General features: G+C 41.2%; 1 long non-coding RNA gene across 2 annotated transcripts in view; it reads right to left on the bottom strand.

Moving 5' to 3' along the window:
- Nucleotides 1–18,164, bottom strand: part of LOC115256314 (uncharacterized) — a 715,903-nt gene that overhangs the window by 75,630 nt on the left and 622,109 nt on the right. Inside the window, exon 4 of one of the 2 annotated variants that reach the window (XR_009995602.1) lies at nucleotides 4,645–4,780. This is a non-coding gene — a long non-coding RNA (uncharacterized LOC115256314). Of the gene's footprint in view, nucleotides 1–4,159; nucleotides 4,781–18,164 lie in introns of those variants that run through there. The other variant, XR_009995601.1, reaches the window with a different exon arrangement.

Genomic DNA, 18,164 nt, shown 5'->3' with positions numbered 1-18,164 from the left:
GTACGATGAGAGATTACCGGGATTATGAGGTTTAAGATATTTGAAGGGTTTCAAAGGAATTTTGAAGAAGTTTCAGGAGACTTGAAGGGGTTCCATGGATTTTATGGGGATCAAGAGGTTCTATCTCTCTCGTATATCGGATCACTGCGTCCAGACTTTAGGGCTATTATCATGTACCCTTTTGCATTGACTGGAAGCGCTGATGATGCATCATAGAATTTCACGACTTACGTTGTTTTAGGCCGTCAGTAAGGATCTGAAGTAGACGAAGTCCTTCACCACCTCGAAGGTATTCCCGTCTATCGTAACATTATTACCCAGACAGATCCGGTCGTGTTCGGTTCCGCCTTTCAGCATACATACATACATACATACAATTATTTGTTCAACAGCATTAAGACAAGACATAATCAACAATAGTACGCCACAATACTCGGTTCGTGGCTGCCGCTCTCCATCCTCGATCGCGCCCGATGCACGCCAAGTCACGCTCCACCTGGTCCGCCCATCGTGCTCTCTGCGCTCCACGCCTTCTTGTGCCTACCGGATCAGTTGCAAACACCAGCTTTGCAGGGTTGTTGTCCGGCATTCTTGCAACATGCCCTGCCCACCGTATCCTTCCGGCCTTGGCCACCTTCTGGATGCTGGGTTCGCCGTAAAGTGCAGCGAGCTCGTGGTTCATCCTTCTCCGCCACACACCATTCTCCTGCACACCACCGAAGATCGTTCTTAGCACGCGTCGCTCGAAAACTCCGAGTGCTTGTAGGTCCTCCTCGAGCATGGTCCATGTCTCGTGCCCGTAGAGGATCACCGGTCTTATTAGCGTTTTGTACATGGTGCATTTGGTGCGTGGGTGAATCTTTTTCGACCGCAGTTTCTTCTGGAGCCCGTAGTAGGCCCGACTTCCGCTGATGATGCGCCTCCGAATTTCACGGCTCACGTTGTTGTCAGCCGTCAGTAAGGGTCCGAGGTAGACGAATTCCTCCACCACCTCGAAAGTATCCCCGTCTATCGTAACATTCCTATCCAGACGGATCCGGTCGTTTTCGGTTCCGCCTACCAGCATGTACTTTGTTTTTGAGGCATTCACCACCAGTCCGACCTTTGCTGCTTCGCGTTTCAGGCGGGTTCTAGCGATGTTCTAGCGATAACATCCATATCGTCCACAAAGCACACAAATTGACACACAAATTTTTGTGAAAATCGTTCCCCGGCTGTTGAGCCCGGCTCGTCACATCACACCTTCCAGAGCGATGTTGAAGAGTAGGCATGAGAGTCCATCACCTTGGCGCAGTCCCCGGCGGGATTCAAATGAACTGGATAGTTCACCCGAATCCCTTACGCAGTTTTGCACACCGTCCATCGTTGCTTTAATCAGGCTAATCAGCTTCCCAGGAAAGCCGATTTCATCTATGATTCTCCATAGGTCTGCGTGGTCGATACTGTCGTATGCCGCTTTGAAGTTGTTGAACAGATGATGCGTTGGGACCTGGTATTCACGGCATTTCTGGAGGATTTACCGTACGGTGATGATCTGGTCCATTGTCGACCGGCCGTCGATGAAGCCGGCTAGGTAACTTCCCACAAACTCATTCGGTTTAGGTGACAGACGACGGAAGATGATCTGGGATAGCACTTTTAGGCGGCATTCAAAATAGTGATCACCCTGAAGTTCTCACATTCCAACTGGTCGCCTTTCTTGTGAATGGGGCAGATTACCTCTTCCTTCCACTTCTCCGGTAGCTTTTCAGTTTCCCAGATCCTGACTATCAGCCGGTGCAGACGGATGGCCAACTTTTCTGGGCCCATCGTGATGAGTTCAGCTGCGGTACTATCCTTACCAGTTGCTTTGTTGGTTTTGAGCTGATGAATGGCATCCTTAACTTCCCTAAGCGTGGGAGTTGGATCATTTCCGTGCTGCGCTGCACTAGCATCGTCGTTTCCTCAGTTGCCGTGGTCTCCCGTGCCTACGTTCTCCACGCCATTCAGGTGCTGATCGAAGTGCTGCTTCCACCTTTCGATCATTTCGCGTCCATCCGTTAAGAGGCCTCCGTTCTTATCCGTGCACATTTTGGCTCACGGCACCAAGCCTTTTTTTGATGTGTTGAGCTTCTGGTAGAACTTCCGTGTTTCTTGGGAACGGCACAGCAGTTCCATTTCTTCGCACTCCGCGTAACGTTCCACGTTCTGTCGGGTTCCTTGCTGCAGCATTACCACCCTCGCTGCGTTCTTCCCCTCCAAAACCGTTCTGCACTCTTCGTCGAACCATTCGTTCCGTCGATTTCGTTCCACGTACCCGATGGTGTTCTCGGCTGCGTCGTTGATAGCTGCTTTCACTGTACTCCAGTACTGCCGTGAATCGCATATCAGTCCCATCTTTGCTGGATTTCCTATGCAAATGGGACAGATATGCGATTCACGGCAGAGTAGTCCTCTAGAGGGGCATCATCGAGTTTGTCTGGCAACATGGCCTCGAGATTCTGCGATATCCGGTAATTTTAGTCGCTCTAGGTTGTACCGTGGCCTAGACCGTGGCGGTCGCCGGTACCATACATTGTTGATGACGGAAAGTTTTGGGCGCAGTTTGACCATCACTAGGTAGTAGAAGATGTTGGCGCAAATGTATGATGAATGATGAATGATGAATGATGAATGATGAATGATGAATGATGAATGATGAATGATGAATGATGAATGATGAATGATGAATGATGAATGATGAATGATGAATGATGAATGATGAATGATGAATGATGAATGATGAATGATGAATGATGAATGATGAATGATAGGGCCCATATAGCCGAGGCGGTAAACGCACGGGTATTCAGCATGACCATGCTGAGGGTGACGGGTTCGATTCCCGGTCGGTCCGGGATCTTTTCGTAAAGGAAATTTCCTTGACTTCCTTGGGCATAAAGTATCTTCGTGCCTGCCACACGATATACACATGCAAAATGGTCATTGGCAGAGGAAGCTCTCAGTTAAAAACTGTGGAAGTGCTCATAGAACACTAAGCTGAGAAGCAGGCTTTGTCCCAGTGAGGACGTTACGCCAAGAAGAGGAGAGGAATGATGAATGATGAATGATGAATGATGAATGATGAATGATGAATGATGAATGATGAATGATGAATGATGAATGATGAATGATGAATGATGAATGATGAATGATGAATGATGAATGATGAATGATGAATGATGAATGATGAATGATGAATGATGAATGATGAATGATGAATGATGAATGATGAATGATGAATGATGAATGATGAATGATGAATGATGAATGATCAATGATGAACGATGAATGATGAATGATGAATGATGAATGATGAATGATGAATGATGAATGATGAATGATGAATGATGAATGATGAATGATGAATGATGAATGATGAATGATGAATGATGAATGATGAATGATGAATGATGAATGATGAATGATGAATGATGAATGATGAATGATGAATGATGAATGATGAATGATGAATGATGAATGATGAATGATGAATGATGAATGATGAATGATGAATGATGAATGATGAATGATGAATGATGAATGATGAATGATGAATGATGAATGATGAATGATGAATGATGAATGATGAATGATGAATGATGAACGATGAATGATGAATGATGAATGATGAATGATGAATGATGAATGATGAATGATGAATGATGAATGATGAATGATGAATGATGAATGATGAATGATGAATGATGAATGATGAATGATGAATGATGAATGATGAATGATGAATGATGAATGATGAATGATGAATGATGAATGATGAATGATGAATGATGAATGATGAATGATGAATGATGAATGATGAATGATGAATGATGAATGATGAATGATGAATGATGAATGATGAATGATGAATGATGAATGATGAATGATGAATGATGAATGATGAATGATGAATGATGAATGATGAATGATGAATGATGAATGATGAATGATGAATGATGAATGATGAATGATGAATGATGAATGATGAATGATCAATGATGAATGATGAATGATGAACGATGAATGATGAATGATCAATGATGAATGATGAATGATGAATGATGAATGATGAACGACAAAAGGATCATCGTACATTCCTCGTTCCAATCTCATCATTAATATAAAGTTGACCTGCTTTTTCATTCATTACATCGTTTTCCATAATTATCAAATTCGATTATTAAATGAAATTAAACTTCAATTTTTGAGCTTGACATCTTTATGCCAAATCTTATTCAAATGCTGGAAAATGCATCAACATTTGCTTATTGTTTCTAATTGAATGTATGTCTTTTCCCTTGAATCAAAATTTACTTGAACTCCTATTTTCTGACGGTTATTAAAATCAATAATTATCTTCTATCACTGTAATAATCCAATTTCTCTCGACTACCGGTTCACTTTCATTTGCTTCCGATCACCATATTTCCACATTCAACAGCGGCGATGCAAATTGCATCAAAAGCTCCCGTGTGCCCACATCCCAAAGCCAAACCATTTCCCCGATAATTTTCGCGTCTCCTCAACAAACCATTATCGCAATCATTTCGCCACCATCCATCGCCACGGTCTTCTCTGGCCGCCTCCTAACCATAAACAAAATCATACATTTAACACACTTACCATCATCATCTCTCAAGCTTTCGCTGGGTAATCGATCCCAATCATCGTAATTACCGGCGATGGAGGTCCGCGGCTGCTTCTGTCCGGTGATGCCCAGCCGCGATTTCTGCCCGATTACACCTGCAAATAGGCAACCCTGCAAAGACATTGAGAAGGAAAACGCTCGTTAGTGGAGTCGTTACTTCCTGCCGGTCTGTCCAACTGGACTGAACCGGATTCGGTGGACGGGAGTTTATTCAATTAACACAGTCAAACCAATAACAATCCCATCCCATTCGGACGAGTAGGTACCTACAACAAATTGATGATGAAATCCGATCCGATGTTCGATTCGCTACGACTGTTGATTGAGTACACGAAAAGTTTTTCTTTGCTGTTGCGGAGGACCCCAGCCGGGTGATGACCCCAAGCCACCCCCAATCATCCCCAATCAACTAGGGAGGCTTCTTAGTTATGTTTGGAAGAAGGTTTTTGGGAACCATAAAAAGTCTTGGATGCGTCATAAAAGTGGGTGCTATTGGTTATTCCTTCAGACTAAAGATACTGCGGAATACTATGAGGTTCTGCGTAATATCGTTATTTTCCGAAATGCTTTGAAGTTGCACAGAATATCAGGGGGTTCTACGAAGTACCGAAGAGTTACACGGATTACTATAGAGTTTAACGAATGGTTCTTTAGTACTTACTACTAAATTAGTACCCCTGAATATCTTGGAGTTCCATGGAATAGTGGAGTTCTCTAGAATAACGCAAAGTTTTACGAAGTTTAAGTGAAAACTGTGAAGTTCTATAGTATATCGTGGAGTTTCATAAATTCGAATTTTACAGAATACAGTGGAGTTTTATAGATCATCGCATTTTATATGCCCACGAATTCAACTAGGTTCTCCAGAGTCCTGCACACTTACTTGGTCATCACCGCTCTACAAATCAACATTAACGTTTTGATCACGAGTCCGATTCGGGGGATCGAACATTCAGCACCGATGGTAGTTAGAGGAAAGGGACGCAACCGCCGACGATGATGAAGAGGAGCATTGCATGACATCAATGAACTGTGTCAGACATCACCGCTGCTGCAGCAGTGCTCCGTACGGATTAAGATGGATTACGTTGGCTAATTTTCCAATCAAGCGACGATGCTGATGACGACGACCGCTGGCTGCTCAGACTGAGACGTTTCTCCGGATGGAGTCGTTATAGCTGGCACACTATTGAGCAGTGATGGTTGAAATGGATGGAGAAGTTCAGGAAGTGTATCTTGGTGTAATTAAATTTGTATCGTGAATCGTGATGATTGAGAACTTGGGATACGGTTTGGTCATAAGTAGAAGTGAGTTACAATCCGATTATGGCGATGCAATCATTCTCAATTTGAAACTTCAGTAACGTAATCGTGATGGATCCAGAATTTTATGTGCAACCATCACGAAGCCTCTCAAAAAAATCCAGAGAAATACTTTTAGAATGAGGGTTTTCATTGCTAAGTTTCTTCCTTCCCTCATAAACCGCCCTTCTCCCAAAACGGAAACATTCAACCGACACGCGGAGATAAATTATATCAGGCAAAAACTGCTCCAACTCCTCACATCGGACATGATTTACTGGCACCGGTCACGAGAAGAAGGCCCACTTCTCCCGGCGGTCTGCATCTGAACCAACCAAACTGACGATGGCTGGGTGAGCCATCAGCACCGGTTCTGTTGCGCAAGAATGAATTCAAACAACTGGAACAGCATTCTATACTGTCAGATTAGGTGAATTTGGTACATTTGATTATGTTTGGAGTGTTTCCTGAAACAGGGCGATTGGATTTTCATTTCGTTTTATTTATTCTAGAGGAATTCTAGCAATATTTTCAAATAAATGACTCCTCGGCAAAGTTCAAAGTTAATTTACATAGAGTACATTTACAGCAGAATTCCCAGAGGAATTCTAGCACAATTCCCAGAGGAATTCTAGCACAATTCCCAGAGCAATTCTAGCAGATTTCCCAGAGTGTTTCCCAAAAGAATTCTAGCAGAATTCCCAAATGAATTCTAGCAGAATCTTAAAGATATTCTTGCAGAATTCCCTAAGAAATTCTAGCAGAATTCCCGGACGAATTAAGGGAGAATTCCCGAAGGAATTCTGGGAGAATTTCCGAAGGAATTCTGGGAGAATTTCCGAAAGAATTCTGGGAGAATTTCCGAAGGAATTCTGGGCGAATTCCTTAAGGTATTCTGGGAGAACTTCCGCGGGAATTCTGAGGGAATTCCCGAAATAATTCTGGGAGATCTCCCGAAGGAATTCTAGCAGAATTCCCAAAGGAATTCTAGCAGAGTTCCCAAATGAATTCTTATAGAATTCCCAAAGGAATTCTAGCAGAATTCCCAAAGGAATCCTAGCAGAATTCCCAAAGGAATTCTAGCAGAATTCCTAAAGGAATTCTAGCAGAATTCCTAAAGAAATTCTAGCAGAATTCCCAAAGGAATTCTAGCAGAATTCCCAAAGGAATTCTAGCAGAATTCCCAAAGCAATTCTAGCAGAATTCCCAAAGGAATTCTAGCAGAATTCCCAAAGGAATTCTAGCAGAATTCCCAAAGGAATTCTAGCAGAATTCCCAAAGGAATTCTAGCAGAATTCCCAAAGGAATTCTAGCAGAATTCCCAAAGGAATTCTAGCAGAATTCCCAAAGGAATTCTAGCAGAATTCCCAAAGGAATTCTAGCAGAATTCCCAAAGGAATTCTAGCAGAATTCCCAAAGGAATTCTAGCAGAATTCCCAAAGGAATTCTAGCAGAATTCCCAAAGGAATTCTAGCAGAATTCCCAAAGGAATTCTAGCAGAACTCCCAAAGAAATTCTAGCAGAATTCCCAAGGAAATTCTAGCAGAATTCCCAAAGGAATTCGAGCAGAATTCCCAAAGGAATTCTAGCAGAATTCCCAAAGGAATTCTAGCAGAATTCCCAAATGAATTCTAGCAGAATTCCCAAAGGAATTCTAGCAGAATTCCCAAAGGAATTCTAGCAGAATTCCCAAAGGAATTCTAGCAGAAATCCCAAAGGAATTCTAGAAGAATTCTCAAAGGAATTCTAGCAGAATTTCCGAAGGAATTCTAACGGAATTCCCGAAGATATTCTAGTCGAACTCCCGAAGGAATTCTAGCAGAATTGACAGAGGATTTAGAATTCATCAAGGAAATCCAACAGAATCCATAAAGAAACTTCTGGCAGAATTCACAGAGGAAATCTAGCAGAATTCACAGAGGAAATCTAGCAGAATTTACATAGAGTACATTTACAGCAGAATTCCCAGAGGAATTCTAGCACAATTCCCAGAGGAATTCTAGCACAATTCCCAGAGCAATTCTAGCAGATTTCCCAGAGTGTTTCCCAAAAGAATTCTAGCAGAATTCCCAAATGAATTCTAGCAGAATCTTAAAGATATTCTTGCAGAATGCCCTAAGAAATTCTAGCAGAATTCCCGGACGAATTAAGGGAGAATTCCCGAAGGAATTCTGGGAGAATTTCCGAAGGAATTCTGGGAGAATTTCCGAAAGAATTCTGGGAGAATTTCCGAAGGAATTCTGGGCGAATTCCTTAAGGTATTCTGGGAGAACTTCCGCGGGAATTCTGAGGGAATTCCCGAAATAATTCTGGGAGATCTCCCGAAGGAATTCTAGCAGAATTCCCAAAGGAATTCTAGCAGAGTTCCCAAATGAATTCTTATAGAATTCCCAAAGGAATTCTAGCAGAATTCCCAAAGGAATCCTAGCAGAATTCCCAAAGGAATTCTAGCAGAATTCCTAAAGGAATTCTAGCAGAATTCCTAAAGGAATTCTAGCAGAATTCCTAAAGAAATTCTAGCAGAATTCCCAAAGGAATTCTAGCAGAATTCCCAAAGGAATTCTAGCAGAATTCCCAAAGGAATTCTAGCAGAATTCCCAAAGGAATTCTAGCAGAATTCCCAAAGGAATTCTAGCAGAATTCCCAAAGGAATTCTAGCAGAATTCCCAAAGGAATTCTAGCAGAATTCCCAAAGGAATTCTAGCAGAATTCCCAAAGGAATTCTAGCAGAATTCCCAAAGGAATTCTAGCAGAATTCCCAAAGGAATTCTAGCAGAATTCCCAAAGGAATTCTAGCAGAATTCCCAAAGGAATTCTAGCAGAATTCCCAAAGGAATTCTAGCAGAATTCCCAAAGGAATTCTAGCAGAATTCCCAAAGGAATTCTAGCAGAATTCCCAAAGGAATTCTAGCAGAATTCCCAAAGGAATTCTAGCAGAATTTCCAAAGGAATTCTAGCAGAATTCCCAAAGGAATTCTAGCAGAATTCCCAAAGGAATTCTAGCAGAATTCCCAAAGGAATTCTAGCAGAGTTCCCAAAGGAACTCTAGCAGAATTCCCAAAGGAATTCTAGCAGAATTCCCGAAGGAATTCTAGCAGAATTCCCAAAGGAATTCTAGCAGAATTCCCAAAGAAATTCTAGCAGAATTCCCAAGGAAATTCTAGCAGAATTCCCAAAGGAATTCGAGCAGAATTCCCAAAGGAATTCTAGCAGAATTCCCAAAGGAATTCTAGCAGAATTCCCAAAGGAATTCTAGCAGAATTCCCAAATGAATTCTAGCAGAATTCCCAAAGGAATTCTAGCAGAATTCCCAAAGGAATTCTAGCAGAATTCCCAAAGGAATTCTAGAAGAATTCTCAAAGGAATTCTAGCAGAATTTCCGAAGGAATTCTAGCGGAATTCCCGAAGATATTCTAGTCGAACTCCCAAAGGAATTCTAGCAGAATTGACAGAGGATTTAGAATTCATCAAGGAAATCCAACAGAATCCATAAAGAAACTTCTGGCAGAATTCACAGAGGAAATCTAGCAGAATTCACAGAGGAAATCTAGCAGAATTCCCAGAGGAATTGTAGCAGAATTCCTAAAGGAATTCTAGCAGAATTATCAGAGGAATTCTAGCAAAATTCTCAGAGGTATTCCAGCATAATTCTCAGAAGAATTTTAGCAGAATTCCCAGAAGAATTCTAGCAGAATTCTCTGAGGAATTCTAGCAGTATATTCCCAGAGGAATTCTACAGACTTCTTAGAGGAATTTTAGCACAATTCCCAAAACAATTCTACCAGAATTCCCAAAGAAATTCTAGCAGAATCCCCAAAGAAATTCTAGCAGAATTCCCTAAGGAATTGTAGCAGAATTCCCAAAGGAATTGTAGCAGAATTCCCAAAGAAATTGTAGCAGAATTCCCAAAGGAATTCTAGAAGAATTCCCAAAGAAATTCTATCAGAATTCCCAAAGGAATTCTAGCAGATTTCCCAAAGGAATTCTAGCAGAATTCCCAAAGGAATTCTAGCAGAATTCCCAAAGGAGTTCTTGCAGAGACCCTAAAGGAATTTTAGCAGAATTCCCAAAGGAATTCTAGCAGAATTCCCGAAGGAATTCTTGCGGAATTTCCGAAGAAATTCTAGCAGAGCTCCAGGAAGGAATTCTAGCAGAATTTACAGAGGATTTAGTATTCATCAAGGAAATCCAACAGAATCCATAATGGAACTCCTAGCAGAATTCACAGAGGAAATCTAGCAGAATTCCCTTAGGAATTCTCGCAGAATTCCTAAAGGAATTCTAGCAGAATTATCAGACGAAGTCTAGCAAAATTCTCAGAGGAATTCTAGCGTAATTCACAGAAGAATTTCAGCAGAATTCCCCGAAGAATTCAAGCAGAATTTTCAGAGGAATTTTAGCAGAAGTCCCAGAGGTATTCTAGCAGTATATTCTCAAAGGAATTCTAGCGGAAATCCCGAAGGAATTCTAGCCGAACTCCCGAAGGAATTCTAGCAGAATTTACAGAGGATTTAGAATTCATCAAGGAAATCCAACAGAATCCATAAAGGAACTTCTGGCAGAATTCCCGGAGGAATTCTAGCAGAATTCCCAGAGGAATTCTTGCAGAATTCCCAGAGGAATTCTAGCAGAATTCCCAGAGGAGTTCTAGCAGAATTCCTAGAGGAATTCTAGCAGAATTCCCAGAGGAATTCAAGCAGAATTCCCAGAGGAATTCTAGCAGAATTCCCAGAGGAATTCTAGCAGAATTCCCAGAGGAATTCTAGCAGAATTCCCAGAGGAATTCTAGCAGAATTCCCAGAGGAATTCTAGCAGAATTTCCAGAGGAATTCTAGCAGAATTCCCAGAGGAATTCTAGCAGAATTCCCAGAGGAATTCTAGCAGAACTCCCAGAGGAATTCCAGCAGAATTCCCAAAGGAATTCTAGCAGAATTCCCAGAGGAATTCTAGCAGAATTCCCGGTGGAATTCTAGCAGAATTCCCAGTGGAATTCTAGCAGAATTCCCAGTGGAATTCTAGCAGAATTCCCAGTGGAATTCTAGCAGAATTCCCAGTGGAATTCTAGCAGAATTCCCAGTGGAATTCTAGCAGAATTCCCAGTGGAATTCTAGCAGAATTCCCAGTGGAATTCTAGCAGAATTCCCAGTGGAATTCTAGCAGAATTCCCAGTGGAATTCTAGCAGAATTCCCAGTGGAATTCTAGCAGAATTCCCAGTGGAATTCTAGCAGAATTCCCAGTGGAATTCTAGCAGAATTCCCAGTGGAATTCTAGCAGAATTCCCAGTGGAATTCTAGCAGAATTCCCAGTGGAATTCTAGCAGATTTCCCAGTGGAATTATAGCAGAATTCCTAGTGGAATTCTAGCAGAATTCCCTGTGTAATTCTAGCAGAATTCCCAGAGGAATTCTAGCAGAATTCCCAGTGGAATTCTAGTAGAATTCCCAGTGGAATTCTAGCAGAATTCCCAGAGTAATTCTAGCAGAATTCCCAGAGGAATTCTAGCAGAATTCCCAGAAGAGTTCTAGAAGAATTCCCAGAGAAATTCTAGCAAAATTTCCAGAGGAATTCTAGCAGAATTCCCAGAGGAATTCTAGCAGAACTCCCAGAGGAATTCAAGCAGAATTCCCATAGGAATTCAAACAGAATTCCCAGAGGAATTGTCGTAGAATTCCCGGAGGAATTGTAGTAGAATTCCCAGACGAATTCTAGCAGAATCGCCAAAGGAATTCTAGAAGAAATACCAAAGGAATTCTAGAAGAATTCCCAGAGGAATTCTTGAAGAATCCCCAGAGCAATTCTTGAAGAATTCATAGACGAGTTCTAGAAGAATTCCCAGAGGAATTGTAGTAGAATTCCCAGAGGAATTCTAGTAGAATTCCCAGAGGAATTCTAGTAGAATCCCCAGAGGAATTCTAGCAGAATTCCCAGAGGAATTGTAGCAGAATTCCCAGAGGAATTCCAGCAGAATCGCCATAGGAATTCCAGAAGAAATACCAGAGGAATTATAGAAGAATTCCCAGAGGAATTCTTGAAGAATCTCCAGAGCAATTCTTGAAGAGTTCCCAGAAGAGTTCTAGAAGAATTCCCAGAGGAATTCTAGCAGAATTCTCAGAGGAATTCTAGCAGAATTCCCAGAAGAATTCTAGCAGATTTCACAGAGGAACTGTACCAGAATTGCCCTAGGAAATCTAGCAGAAATCTTAGCAGAACTTTCGAATTAATTGTAGCAAAACTAGCAAGAAAAATTCTCGTAAAATTTCAGAGAAAAAAATAGCAGATTTCTTTAAGAGATTCTAGTAGAAATCCCAGAGAAATTCTTGCAGAAATTCCAGAGGCAATCTTTTCCATTCTTTAATTTTCCATTCTATTCTATTCCATTTTATTCTGTTTTTTTGGTTCTATTTTATTCTTTTTTTTAATTCTGTTCTGTACTTATCTATTATTTTCTATTCTATTCCTTTCTATTTTCTGCCTTTCTTATATCAACTAATTTTCAGTTTTCTTCCATTATCTTCAATGCTCTTCTATTTCTTTCTATTCTCTTCTATGTTTATCTATTCTCTTCTATTCTCTCTTATTCTCTTCAATTCTCTTCTTTCATCTTCTATTTTCTTTAATCCTCTTTTTTTCTCTTCCATTCTGTTCAATTTTCTGCTATTTTTTCTATTATCTTCTATTCCCTTCTATTCTCTTCTCTGCGTTTTTTTCTGTTCTCTTCTATTCTCGCCTATATTCTTCTCTTTTAATTCTCTTCTATTCTCGTCCATCCTCCTCTATTGTTTTCTATTCTACCTATTTTATACTTTTCTATTCCATTCAACCGTTTTTTTTATAATCAAATTGCATCATTAACGAATTCTCCCGGCTATACGGTACCTGTACTAGTATGCACAGCGAAAATGTAGTGTTTTTCGGCAGCACCAACTCGGCCGGAGTGCGGGTGCTAAAGACAACAGACGGACTGGCAGTCGCTTGGAACCGTCCCCGTGGTGTGAAACCCGTAACACTCCGGCCGTTGACGTGCAGTTTGCAGTACGTTGTACGATGCAATGTGCACCAGTGTGGTTTCGTTTGTGGAGATGATAGTAAGTACCTACCAGCAGCATCGTCATCATCATCAGCAGCAGCATAACAAGAGTGAGTGGTGCTTACATTCGGTCGGTTGGATGGTTTCGGTTTCGGTTGAATTCGGTCTTTTGGCCTGCATACCTCCATGATGATACGCCACATTTCATTCTTTGTGTTACGGAACAACCGTGGTTTTGGGGGAAAAGAGAAGTGTGGCGGTTCTTCGCCAAGTTGAAAATTTGGATTCCGGCAATTCTCCAGAATAAGTATTTCCCATGGAGATGAATGGCAACCATAGTCCGATTACAGTACTCATCGCCCTGTCGAGCTATCAGATGTAGGTACAGAGTGCAAGTGAGCTGCCAACCACAAAACTTTCAGTCTCCCGCCTTTCCGTCCCTTTCTAAGCCTAAGCCACAATTCGTTCACCAGGGAAGAAGCACCGATCCGGTAGTGATGACTTAATTCACTCGTATTCTCTGCTAGTGATGCTGGGCTTCTATAGTAGATTATATATCGGTAGAAGGTACATTGTACTTGTGCCTACCAGCTCCACTAGCAAAGTTAATGTAGATCTCGGTACTACTCAACATCGCATCGGTCTCATCCCTTTCTCGTTTGCTATGGTTCCTCGGTGGAAGCATTTAAACCCGAAGTACATACGTAGTACTGGAACTACGACAAACGCCTTCTAACAACGATGACGGTGAAATCCCGCTCTTAGATTGAGAGGATGACGTCCTCTAGCCGTCCATTCGGAGAGTCAGTCCCAACGGCAAGGAGATGTACGTTATCATTATCCTCTAATAATGCGCCGACTACGACGGCGACGGGCGTCCTCTTTGTCTTGTACAACAGCTGCATGTGACTGCATGCAAGGACCCGAGAAGAAATAAATTACAAAATGCATTAGGCCTTTGACGCAGGACGTTTTTATTCACATAGATGATGTAATTTCTTGCGAATTTTATAATGATTTCACACAAAATTCTGAATAGGGAACAGTTTGAATTCTAGAAGAATTCCCAGAGGAATAATTTCAGATTTCCCAAAATATTTCTAGAGGAACTTCTAAAGGAATTCTAGCAAAATTCCCAGAAAAATTCTAGCAGAGTTCCCAGAGGAATTCTAGCAGAAATTTCAGAGGAACTTTAGCAGAATTCCCAAAAAAATACAAGCAGAATTCCAAAAAATTCAAGCAGAATTTTCAGAGGAATTCTAGTTGAATTCCCAGAGAAATTTTAGTGAAATTTCGAGAAGAATTCCCTTGCAGAATTCCCAAAAGAATGCTAGTTGCATCCGCACAGGAATTCTAGCAGAGTTCTTAGAGAAATTCGAGCAGAATTTACTAAAGATTTCAAGCAGAATTCCTAGAGAAATTCTAGCTGAATTCCCTGAGGAATTCTAGAAGAATTCCCAGAGGAATTCAAATAGAATAGAATACCGGAAGAATTCTAACACAACTTCCGTAAGAATTCTAGTTGAATTATCAGAGAAATTCGAGCAAGCTTCATAAAAGAAAATTTTGCAGAATACCCAGAGGAATTCTAGCAGAATTCTCAGAGGAATTCTATCAGAATTTACAGAAGAACTATATTTGATTTTCCAATTCTTAAAAAATTTCTAACCGAATTCCCAGGAGAATGCTATCAGAGCATTCGGAGCAATATTAGCAGAATTCCCAGAGGAGTTCTAGCAGAATTTTCAGAGGAATACTAGCAGAATTTCCAGAGAATTTCTAGCAGAACTTACAGAAGAATTCTGTAAGATTTCCCAAAGAAATTCAAGCAGAATCTTGAGAGAAATTCCAGCAGAATTTTCAGGAGAAATTGCAGAGGAATTCTAGCAGAATTTTCAAAGGAATTCTACCAGAATTTGCAGAGGGATTGTAGCAGAATTTGTGGAGGAATTATAGCCGTATTTATAAAAAATTTCAATCAGAATTCCCAAAGGAAATCTAGAAGAATTTTTAGAGAAGTTCTAGTGGAATTGCCAGAGGAATTCTATCGGATATCCCAGAGCAACTTAAGCAGCAGCAACTAGCAGAATTTCCAAAAAAAAATCTGGCAGAATTTCCAGAAGAATTCTATCAGATTTCACAAAAGAGTTCTAAAAGAATTTCAAGAGAAATTCTAGCAGAATTCCATGAGGACTTCTAGCAGAGTTTCCAGAGGAATTCTTGCAAAGATTTCAGAGGCATTCTAGCAGAATTATCAGAGGAACTCTAGCAGAATTATGATAAGGTTTCTATTAGATTTCCCAAAGAAAATCAAGAAAAATTTCCAGATGAATTCTAGCAGAATTTCCAGAAGAATTCTAGCAGAATTTACAGAAGGAATGTATAATTTTTCCCAGAGGAATTCTAGCAGAATTCCCAGAGGAATTTTAGCAGAATTCCCAGAGGAATTCTAGCAGAATTCCCAGAGGAATTCTAGCAGAATTCCCAGAGGAATTCTAGCAGAATTCCCAGAGGAATTCTAGCAGAATTCCCAGAGGAATTCTAGCAGAATTCCCAGAGGAATTCTAGCAGAATTCCCAGAGGAATTCTAGCAGAATTTCCAGAGGAATTCTAGCAGAATTCCCAGAGGAATCTAAGCAGAATTCCCAGAGGAATTCTAGCAGAATTCCCAGGGGAATTCTAGCGGAATTCCCAGAGGAATTCTAGCGGAATTTCCAGAGGAATTCTAGCGGAATTCCCAGAGGAATTCTAGCAGAATTCCCAAAGGAATTCTAGCAGAATTCCCAGAGGAATTATAGCAGAATTCCCAGAGGAATTATAGCCAGTGTACGCAGAATATGCCACCGCAAGCGAAAAAGAGGCAACAAAGGAGGCACGGCAACAACGCTTTGTTTTTTCGTTAGCAGATAATGACAAAATCGCTCCCGAGTTTGTTCACAACAAAAACGGTAGGAATATTTGTCTCGTTCTATTCACATCGTGAATTTCGCATTGTTTTACAACTGAAATTCGACTCTGAGGTTTGCAAAAGTCTTATTTCGTCCAAATGCTCATGAATTCGATAATGTATGTCGAAAATTTCAACAAAAAAGCCGGAATATCCGCACACGCACGGCAAGCGATGTTGGTTTTATTGCTCTCGTCGCCTGACATGCGTTTGTTGCGGAGCGCCTTTGTTACCAACATACACCGCTTAGGACAAAGCGTTTGTTTTTCGGCGTGATCCGTTTTTCGTACCCTGATTATAGCAGAATTCCCAGAGGAATTATAGCAGAATTCCCAGAAGAATTCTAGAAGAATTTCCGAAAGAATTCTAGAACTGTTCCCAGAAAAATTATAACAGAAAAAATTATAGCAGAATTCCTTGAGTAATATTAGCGAAATAACTCGGGGATGAACCAGCCTCGGGCTGAAAATCCCCATAATAAAGAGCCAATAATAATAATAATAATAGCGAAATAACTAGAGGAATTCTAGCAGATGTCCCAGAGGAATTCTAGCAGAATTCCCAGAGGAATTCTAGCAGAATTCCCAGAGGAATTCTAGCAGAATTCCCAGAGGAATTCTAGCAGAATTCCCAGAGGAATTCTAGCAGAATTCCCAGAGGAATTGTAGCAGAATTCCCAGAGGAATTCTAGCAGAATTACCAGAGGAATTCTAGCAGAATTCCCAGAGGAATTCTAGCAGAATTCCCAGAGGAATTCTAGCAGAATTCCCAGAGGAATTCTAGCAGAATTCCCAGAGAAATTCTAGCAGAATTCCCAGAGGAATTCTAGCAGAATTCCCAGAGGAATTGTAGCAGAATTCCCAGAGGAATTCTAGCAGAATTCCCAGAGGAATTCTAGCAGAATTCCCAGAGGAATTCTAGCGGAATTCCCAGAGGAATTTTAGCGGAATTCCCAGAGGAATTCTAGCGGAATTCCCAGAAGAATTCTAGCGGAATTCCCAGAGGAATTCTAGCAGAATTCCCAGAGGAATTCTAGCAGAAATCCTAGAGGAATTCTAGCAGAATTCCCAGAGGAATTCTAGCAGAATTCCCAGAGGAATTCTAGCAGAATTCCCAGAGGAAATGTAGCAGAATTCCCAGAGGAATTGTAGCGGAATTCCCAGAGGAATTCTGGCGGAATTCCCAGAGGAATTCTAGCAGAATTCCCAGAGGAATTCTAGCAGAATTCCCAGAGGAATTCTAGCAGAATTCCCAGAGGAATTCTAGCAGAATTCCCAGAGGAATTCTAGCAGAATTCCCACAGGAATTCTAGCAGAATTCCCAGAGGAATTCTAGCAGAATTCCCAGAAGAACTCTCTGCTAGAATTCCTCTGGGAATTCTGCTAGAATTCCTCTGGGAATTCTGCTAGAATTCCTCTGGCAGTTCTGCTAGAATTCCTCTGGCAGTTCTGCTAGAATTCCTCTGGGAATTCTGCTAGAATTCCTCTGGGAATTCTGCTAGAATTCCTCTGGGAATTCTGCTAGAATTCCTCTGGGAATTCTGCTAGAATTCCTCTGGGAATTCTGCTAGAATTCCTCTGGGAATTCTGCTAGAATTCTTCTGGGAATTCTGCTAGAGTTCCTCTGGGAGTTCTGCTAGAATTCCTCAGGGAATTAAAATAGGACTCCTCTGGGAATTCTGCTAGAATTCCTCTGGGAATTCTGCTAGAATTCCTCTGGGAATTCTGCTAGAATTCCTCTGGGAATTCTGCTAGAAATCCTCTGGGAATTCTGCTAGAATTCCTCTGGGAATTCTGCTAGAATTCCTCTGGGAATTCTGCTAGAATTCCTCTGGGAATTCTGCTAGAATTCCTCTGGGAATTCTGCAAGAATTCCTCTGGGAATTCTGCTAGAATTCCTCTGGGAATTCTGCTAGAATTCCTCTGGGAATTCTGCTAGAATTCCTCTGGGAATTCTGCTAGAATTCCTCTGGGAATTCTGTTAGAATTCCTCCAGGAATTCTGCTACAATTCCTTTGGGCTTTCTGCTAGAATTCCTTTGGAAATTCTGCTAGAATTCCTCTGGGAATTCTTCTAGAATACCTATGGGAATTCTACTAGAATTCCTTTGAAAATTCTGATAGAATTCTTCTGGGAATTCTGCTAGAGTTCCTCTGGGAGTTCTGCTAGAATTCCTCTGGGAATTCTAATAGGATTCCTCTGGGAATTCTGCTAGAATTC

This window comes from Aedes albopictus, chromosome 3, assembly GCF_035046485.1.
Source record: "Aedes albopictus strain Foshan chromosome 3, AalbF5, whole genome shotgun sequence".
In the NCBI taxonomy this organism is placed as follows: Eukaryota; Metazoa; Arthropoda; class Insecta; order Diptera; family Culicidae; genus Aedes; species Aedes albopictus.
The sequence above is the reverse complement of the archived record's forward strand: the minus strand, read 5'-3'. Positions and strand labels throughout refer to the sequence as shown.